The sequence below is a fragment of the Cyprinus carpio genome, chromosome B3, assembly GCF_018340385.1.
Source record: "Cyprinus carpio isolate SPL01 chromosome B3, ASM1834038v1, whole genome shotgun sequence".
Lineage (NCBI taxonomy): Eukaryota > Metazoa > Chordata > Actinopteri > Cypriniformes > Cyprinidae > Cyprinus > Cyprinus carpio.
The window spans coordinates 17,593,882-17,603,778 of record NC_056599.1 but is presented as its reverse complement, the minus strand read 5'-3'; the positions used below and the strand labels follow the sequence as shown (position 1 = coordinate 17,603,778).

The 9,897-nt window shown below is 34.5% G+C and overlaps 1 protein-coding gene across 2 annotated transcripts in view; it reads left to right on the top strand.

Annotated features, from left to right (window-relative positions):
- Window positions 1–3,182: 3,182 nt before the first annotated feature.
- The window catches only part of mrtfbb (myocardin related transcription factor Bb), a 35,886-nt gene continuing 29,171 nt past the window's right edge, over window positions 3,183–9,897 (top strand). For both annotated transcript variants that reach the window (XM_042720041.1, XM_042720040.1), the window contains exon 1: window positions 3,183–3,347. The gene's annotated coding sequence lies outside the window, so the exon portion shown is untranslated. The remainder of the gene's footprint in view (window positions 3,348–9,897) is intronic.

Genomic DNA, 9,897 nt, shown 5'->3' with positions numbered 1-9,897 from the left:
AACATGGACTGTAATTTCAAACAGATGCTTTCATATTGTGAAATATTATAACCATTTAAAATAACAGTTTTCTATTTGAATGTGTTTTAAAAATGTAATCTATTCCTGTGAATTTTTAGCATCATTACTCCAGTCTTCAGTCTTTTTTGTTTGAAATCATGATGCTTTTTGGTCATAAATGAAATGTTCAAAAGAACAGCATTTATTTCAAACAGATTTTTTTTTTTTATTTATTTTTATAAATTTCATACATACTTGCTGAATAAAAGTATTGCTTCATTTTTTTTTCATTCTTACTTTAAAAACAAACAAACAAAAGATTAAACCATTCTGACCATCAGAAGAAATGTCATCTCAAGTGTTTTTAAATTTTTGCAGTGGTAAAAGGTAAATGTGTGCTGCACACAGTCTACATTACTGTCTCTGACTGGACACAAACTGTCCCGGAAAAGAAAGCTTTAAAGCAGGTGTTTAAAATGACCGGGTCAGTTTTCCCACCACCATACTTCAGCACCAAATGGTGCCCTTAATAAGCCAGTATCATTTTGAAGAACAGCACTCAATCATTCTTCAGTCTATTTCCACTTTATCATCTGTTAACCATGTTTTATGTACAACTTCAAAAGCTCATTTTTATAGAGGAATCAGAATTGGGAACTGGCTATAATCACACATGAACACTAATACACTAACTGACCACCAGGCCACAGCTGCAACACAAACACAGACTGTTTTGTGGCTGCATTTATAGATTGTAATCTAAATGAATAATCAGTGGTCGGTGCCCCAAAGTCTCTCAGGCAGCTGGGGCTCCATCCTGCCCATCATCTCACTGTGTGTGAAGCAGAACGTAAAGACACACGGCACTGCAGTGAGTCACATCTCACGCCAGCACTTTCAGAGATACGGCTGGCATCCAGCCTGCCTGCCCCCTTCCCCAAACCACACACTATTCTGGGCCGTGATTAAGCCTCACACCTCCATCAGCGGGGAAGTGTGGGCAATGTGGGACATGATCATCCTGAACCAACTATGTGGGAGTAGACATGAGAAATGGAAGCAGGAGAAACAGAAAGAGAGGGGAAAAGAGCAACCTTACTTATGACTCACATCATGTTACTTAAGTTTGTTGTTATGCTGGCTCTGGTTTGGTTTGCAAATGATCTTAACTACTTTCTAAATGGCTGTTGAAACATAAGGACACTCCCAAAGTTTATTAAGGTGGTGTGATCCTGAAGTGCTTGGGGAAATCAAGAGCTGTAGTTTAACTAAAGTATTATATTGTAAACTTTCAAGAAATTACCTGCTGGGTTAATAACTTGCCTCATGTTTGAGGCCACAGTTCAACACCATAAACACTGACTTACAATAAGCAATCACATATCACATGCATTTACTCTCTTACACTGATGTAATCACAAATATTGTGAATACTTCTTAAGATTAAATATCTTAATACTTGGTCTGCATCTTTGCCTTTACATGTTTGTATTAAGGATATTTAGGATAGTTCATCCAAAAAAAAAAAAAAAAGATTATTTCATTATTTTCTCACTCTCGTTTAATTCCAAACCTGTATGAAGCTATTTTGAAGGATGCTTGTAATTAAACAGTTTCAATTCACATTGACTTCCATTGTATGGCCAAAAAAAAAAAAAAAGAAAGTAAATTAGAAGTCAGTTGGAACACTGTTTGGTTTCTTCGAAATATTTGTTTCAGTGTTCCACAGAAGAAAGGTGGACATACAGGTTTGGAATGACAAGGGTGAGGAAATTATGACATAATTTTCACTTTTGGGTGCACTATCCTAACTCTCAGAGGTACTCAATCAAAGTACAAAATCTGTCTCTGGGACAGTACCCTTTTAAAAGGTATATCTTTTATTTACCCCTGAAGTGTGTATTTTAGTACCTTAAAGTACATATTTGTACCTAAAGTGTACATATTAGTTCCTAAATGCTTCATGTTATTAAGATTTGAAAATTTATTCCACTGCAATAAAACTTTTGTACCTTTTGTATCATTGACATGATCTAAAAATCATTTTAAACAGCATTTTGCTAATTGCTTCATAATGATTTTTATGAATAATATGTTGACCTTATAATATAAAATCCATGCATTAACTACCCACATACAGTATATAGCCTACAGTAATTGCATTTTGCACATATAGGCCTATTTTGCCTGTTTTGCTTTCATGTGTTCAGTGCACTCTCTATACAGTGCAGTTTCATTACTTTATCATTCTGAACTGCAATAACCTTATGGAAGCACACAAAGCAATGTCGTTTTAAGAATTTGGTAACAACAAGGAGCTTGAATGTAGTTTTGTGAGTAATGAGCTGGAATGTTTTGCTTCCAGCTCTATCAGTTCCTGGAGAAATGTTCATGTTATTATATTTGGGTATGTTCATGTAATGATCACTGCATGTTGGGCATGAACTGACTTTGAAAGCACACCAGATGGCAGTGTCGTACAAAAATATAGAAAAAAAAAAATCACCGTATATTTATAAGGTTTTTTATTTTATTATTATTATTATTATTATTATTATTATTATTATTATTATTATTATTATTATTATAATACAAACATATATTATTAACATTAACACATATCTTATAACATTACTTTATCTTATTTTTTGTAATGTAATTTTGACTGTTTATTTTAAGAGCCGACTTGGACTGGTGCCAGACATTTAGAAGTAGGGTAAGGGTTCACATCAGGGTCTGTAACTGATATGAGCTTATGAATCCCTCAGCAGCACTCTAATGACATCATAAAAGTACTTTACTCCAGAACATCTTTCTATAAACATATTTAAATATAATACTTCTATAAAAATCAGCTTTAATTATTTTCAGTTAATAGTTTTCAGCACAGCGATTTAACATGATTTGACTAAATCACATAAGTGTGCGCATCAGAGAGAGAGAAAATATCTCCTTAGCTGTGGTATATCAATTTCCTCTTTTTTTTTTTTTCTTTTTTTTTTTTTTACATTTCTGGGCATTATGTGCATTGCTGCGTAGTCTGTTGTTTACGTTTATCTCTCAGACTAAGATGTTTTATGTTAATTACTATAATACTGTTATTCAGGTCAGTTTCGTGACTGCGTTGAATGTTGATGAGGTATCAGTTGACTTCGGAAGTGTTGTGTTGTGAAGGGTTAACCCAACTTCATTACATCACCGGCTAAGCACAATAAGAGCGGCCATCTTTACCCACAGCAACAACTGCTGCTCCAGTAAAGAAAGAAAATAAATGCCCTGTCGGAATTTTATTGTATGCTAGGTGTGTCATCAGAGGGAACACGTTTAAATTGGAAGCCAAACAATCGGTAAGATATTTATACAGTTTCATTTGTGTATCTATAAGATGTAACTGCCGCACGCACGAGAGTGTGAATGACACTCCAGTCATTGTAATAGGCTGCAAGTGACACTTTATATATGAAATACCTGCGCGATCATTCAGAATAATCTCACTGAAAGATTATTTCCCGGATATTTTCGCTGCTGAAACTGTCTAACTTTCAGAACTTTTTAGAGTAATTTAAGGGAATATTTAGAAGCACCATTACATTGATAATAGTGGCGTCAGTTCACGGTTATAGAAAGTTCAGATGACGTCATCCCGTCTTATGTTTGTTTATATACAGTGTATATATGTGTGTATATATATATATATATATATGTATATACCCTATATATAGTATATATATATATATTATATATATATATATATATATATATATATATATATATATATATAATGAAGTGTGTGTGTGGGTGCGTGTGTTGCTTTTTTTACGTAATATATGTATGTGTGCTGTGTATATTTATTATGAATACACACGCATGCATGTATATATTTAAGAAAACTGTGTTATGCTTATATATTAAATTTATAATGAAAATTATATGAATGTAAATTCAGACATTTAAATACATGTAAATATTTTCAAAATATATGCTGTATGTGTGTGTATTTCTATATATATAATATATATACACAGAACACGCATATTTTCTACAAACAAAAACTTTTGTATGCGATTATCGTTTGACAGCACTAATTTATATATATATGAATAAAATTTTGATACCTTGCGTGCATATATCATAACACCGGTTTCCATACACTGGTTTTATTCAAGAATAAAATCAACCTGACTACTGTAGGATACAACACAAATAATTAGTAAGGACTGTAGATTGAAGTAGCTTCTAAAAGCAACAGCGGCACATTTCCACTTTGTACGGCGCAAGCATTCAAAGAGTTTTCTAACAAAAGATGTACAAGTCATTCAAGATAAATGCAGAATTAATAAATTGTGTGCTTCGCTCCAACTCAACAGGTGTGAGGTCACAGAGCGCATTTTGAGGCTAGTATTTGTTACATAAACAACAAGTGAAACAGTCTTGAGAGTTCATGAAAATGTTGTAAAGCATGCACACACTCTTGGCATTATGGGTGCGTCTGCAAGGCAGCATTGTTGAGCGTTCACATGCAGCGAACTTTAGCTTCAGGTGTGGTGTCTAAAACACTCCCAGTGTTTACTGCCACAGGCCTGACCAATTACTCTCTGCTGCTGGTAGAAAATCCTTAATTACCCCGGCTTTATGCCTAAATATAGTATGGACCGCAAGCCACCTTTTCTTGCAATACTGAATACATTAATATTCACTAAATACAGTTTAATAGATTGACCTACAGTATCATTGTACACTTACAGTAATACTGTTATTGTGTTTCTGTCTATTTGCCATTATTGTAGTCAAGAAGAGCATGACAACCACCCAGGACTGGATGAACCAGATTGTTATTATTGATATTTATTTAAGCTTGTCATATTAATGGAAATACATCAGGCAAACTAGACAAACAGAGCTGTCAGAATAGTGAATGTGTGTTATGATTTAAGAATAATATTTGCAAGCAGCTCTTAAATGGCACAGCCATGTGTTTTAATTGTTTATCCATGCCAGTTAGCCTGCATAGCAACAAATGCCAACTTATTTTCACGGCTTCCCTAATGATCAAATATTATTCTCTGAGCAACATAGTCTTTTCTTGCCTAAATATAGCTCATGCTATGGACGTTGACTTGAAAAATAAAGCATTCTTTATTGATGACAGGCTGAATCTTACCCACCGCAGGTGTCAGTTCACCACAGCATACTTCACATACATTTGTCCTTCGTCAAACAGCGTGTGCTGAAAAGATGAATGGAGAGGACTGTTCTCTGTCTGTGAATCAATTTAAAGGAATTATTTGGCTTTGTGTAAAACAGCAGGCAGTGTTTTGATACTACCTTCCATCATCTGGTCAATGTCCACATGTCTACAGTTAAGACAGGACCTTTAGACTACAGCAGGACTTGAAAGCTGTAGGTCCTGGTATTTATAGTGGCTGTAAGCATGATGTGTCCCTGGTGGTCTGGACATTGTTTTCTTAGTCTGCTGCGTCGCCTGTTTGACTTAAAGTTTGCGGCCTCAAGCTTGTTATCGTTACCTGTTATCATCGGGTAAATGTTATTTTGTGCATTAGAACTGTAGTTTGCAAAGTTAAAGTTCGCAAATAAGAATGAGGCCATTGCTTACGTAGATATCACTGTTCCATTAAACTAAACATGTTCCTGGCTTTTTTTTAGTTTGTATTTCAAACGGATGCCTGGTAAAAAGAGAATCATGACAAATAAGCACCCCCCCCCCCCCATCACATGACACAATAACATTCCACTGAGATGTCATGTGATGCGACCTCACAGGCTTTGATGCTGATCTCAATATCCAAGCTCAGGTGTCCTCATCTCTCAGATCAAAAGCCGTCAACGTAATTAGTAAGTCGGCACTGCCAACCAAAATTTAAGCTTCTCATATGGTCAACGAACTTGCGTGGGATGCATTCTGATAAGATTGCGCAAAATGACTCGTTGGGTTGCGCCTGTTTTCCTTGTATATCTGTTCTGTCTGAACCATCTCCTTTAATATATCACTGAATGGGAAAGTGTAGTGGTCGGCATGTATTGTTAAATAATATAATTATACTGTCTGCCAAATCAAAGTCATTTGGTGCAACTTAATACAGAAACATGGCGGCGCGGGGGGGTGTGGGGGGGGGGTTTGACGTTAAACAGGAAATGGCATCATAAAAGTACCCCCAAGACTGAGTGTCAAAGTCAAGAAGTCTTAAAATGTTATGTGGTGTGACTCCCCCAAAATTAATGATATATGATTTATGGAATGTCATTTACATTTACATTTCCTTGAATATATTCAAAAGGACTAGCTCACCCAAAAATGAAATGAAAATGTACTCACCCTCAGGCCATTCAAGATGTAGATGAGTTTGGAGACATTTAGCATTACGTCACTTGCTCACCAATGGATCCTCTGAAGTGAATGTGTGCCATCAGAGTCCAAACAGCTGATAGTCCCTCAATTAGTATGGTGTGAAATGAAAAGCTGCATGTTTGTAGGAAACAAATCGGTTATTAATTTTAAGCCAATGTTTATGATGTAATGCTAATTTCTCCAAATCTGTTCTAATGAAGAAACAAACTCATCCACATCTTGGATGGCCTGAGGGTGAGTCAATTTTAGGCAGATTTTCATTTTCAAATGTACTTTTTTGAAAATAATGATTAAGATGTACTCTTACATGTATTCAAGAAAAATATTTTGTTATTTTATGGTAATACCACAACCACATTACAGTCATGTAACAGTCATGTTAAACGTTTGTTGAAAAATGTTATGTGAAAAATATGAAAATTAAATATAAAGAGGTTTTAAAAGCCACATGAATAGAGATAGGCACAATATTTTTCTCATTATTTATTTTGAAAACTCTATTTTGTCGATGACCCAGCTGTCAATTTTCCAGTTTGTTTCTGAGTAACTGTAGCACTGATGTCTGGTGTTGATATGTTTGTTTACCCAAAAAGAACACCATGAAACCACTTATTTCATCACTCTGGCCATTGTTCGAAATGATCAACAAGTTTATGTCATTGTTTGCCACATTGTTGCTTGATGAAAATAGTAAGCAACCATGAATCAGACTGCCAAACATCTGCTGTTCTGAAAAAGATGCGTAAGGTTTGTGCTAATGTAGTTTCACAGAATTCTAATAAAAACGCATAGTAACTGCATGTCTTACTCATTGGGTTGAATCATATTATCAAAAATAGCAAGTAGATTCTAAGAAGAAACTGTATGGTCACGTAGGAACCAGAGAGTCAGCTTTTAAATTGCATTAAATCCTTGATAAGCATCACTTTTAAGTAAATCTTCATCTTTTTGTGATTTGACTTTAAATTGAATCAAATAATCCTCATCAAATGCAGAGTGGTTGACAGCAAGCTATTTTGATTTCTGGTTTATGGGCCAATGGCATGAGGGGAAGTGGGAGGGGCAAAGGCCATGTGCGCTGTGCTCAGGGACAACCTCTTGGGAATTAGCTGGCTTTCTGGGAAAGTTAAAAATGTGGGATAATTTTTGGGAATGGTAAAGGAATTTTCCCCCTTCTCTTTCCTTTCCTCACTCGAGTGTTTTCTTTGTGCTGACTCGTGATGCCTGCGTTTTTCGCGCACACATGGAAAAGCATTGGAGGGGTTTCTTTTTTATTTCTGATGCTTATTCTGGCCGGTCTCACAGCTATATTTAGCAGCACAGCTGACCCCCTCCAGTTTACTGTGGATGAGTCATTTAGTGTTTGTGTGAAGAGAAGTTCTCATTGTGTAGTAATGCGGTAATACGGCCATAGTGTGTCCTGCCAAACACCACTTGGATTGGTGTTTGGACTTTACGGAACAACTGTTATCTTTTTTAATAAACACAATTGAGAAACACACCTAGACTTCGGGCTGGAATACACTACACAATTTTTGCCCTGATTTGAGTCAAAGCTGGTTCCCTAAAGCCAGAAGCAGTGTAAAGATTTTGGCAGGTCGTAACTGACAGATTTCACAGGAAATTGCCTAATTTATGACTTTGATTTTATCCATATATATTCTATTAGAGAATATTTGGAGCTAGTTTGAGGACATGCATTGTTTTCATTTGCAACAAGGCGCATGGTTCTGTGGGGCTTTGTTGTGTTCAGAACAATTTGAATATCTAGTTTGTGATACTCAGCTGTTTGGTGTGTGTTGTTTTTCTCCAAAAACATTTACAAAAGTTGTTAAGTTTATGATGCCTAGGGCCAGATTTATCAACAGCTCGCACCAGCGCAAACCTTCTTTTGGCATTAAAAACTTGTGACAGGATTTACTAAAAACATGGAGTGAACAATTAGCAATAAAAAAGCATGGACATAGTTATTTTTGTGGCTGCATATGCATTTGTTGGAGTTTCCCTTTCAGACGCAAAATTTATGGTAAAAGAATATTTAAAGGTGCAGTGTGTAATATTTAGGAGGATCTATTGACAGAAATGCAATATATTATACACATTTTCAGAGGTGTATGAAGATCTTACATAATGGACCGTAATGTTTTTATTGCCTTAGATTGAGCAATTTCTATCTACATACATCCTGCAGTCTCCTTACAAAGAAGTTGCTATTTTCCAGCGCCATGTTTCTACAGTAACCCTAAACAGACACACTGCTCTACAGAGCGCATTTTGTCACTATGTTGTTCTTACTGAATAATAAAGTATAATTCCTTAATTTACCCATGGAAAGAAACTGTTTTCTCAGACGACGACATCTTTGTCCTTTGTCCTCCGTAGCTTCTCAATGTGCAATTTGCAACCTTACCACTATGACTAAAATTTACAAACTGCACCTTTAAATAGATCATGCACTGTGATGAACTTGGTTTGCAATTTACTGGTATTTGCATAATTATTTAGGGCCCTATGATTTCTGAGATGTGGAAAACGCAGACAGAATCGTGAAATCCAGTCATAAAAATGGAATTTATAACGCGGAATGTCATGGAATGTGCAAATTTTGGATTGATTCATCAATAGTAGGTCAGTGCACTTAAATCAAAAGGAAATACAGACTTGCCACTTCATGAGCATTTTACCATTTATTTCAAGAAAAACAATAATCAAATCTCATGCAAAGTTATACAAGGTCTTCAAATAAAAGAATTGGTTTAACTTGAAGAAACTGTGACAGAAATATTACTTAATGTAATGATAGTACTACTACTATTACTTATAATGAAATTATTATTAAAACATTACTTTTAAAGGAATATTTACCAGAAAAATATATTTACCAGAATTTATATGGCAGAAAAATGTAAATACACAGAATTTTTTTCAGGAAAAAATAAAAATAAATAATAATAAAAAAATTTATTGATTAACATAATCAGTGAATTAATAAGAGATGATTTTTTTTATCATTAATATTTAATGAACCATGGTGTCCAGAATATGAATGGAAAACAAAAATTTGGTAAAACTAAAACTGAATTTGAGAGTGAGAGAAAAAAAAAAACATTTCATCATAGGGCAAAAATTTAATTTTTGATTAAAAAATAAATAAAATAAATAAAAATCATGATTTCAATTAATTAAACATGCTTTTTGATGAATAAAATTTATTTAACCTTTTTAAAAAAAGAGTGTAGAAAAATTTAAAAGAAATTATTTTTTGGGAAAAAATAAAATAGATTTCATAGGGCCCTAATTATTTAAATCACTTCAACCCATTTTGTACTTGACGTGGTTGTGAAAGTTGCTAATTTGTGCTGTTCTTGGTAGATTGCATTAGTCATTATGGAAATTAGTTGCATCTGTGTTCTTTAATTTGCACATTTTCAGTAGATCACCACTCCCATCGGCAATCCCATTTTTTTCCAGCTTTCATTGCGAAATTAATGTTTTGTTAAGTCTATTACAACGTGTGATTTAAATTAGTT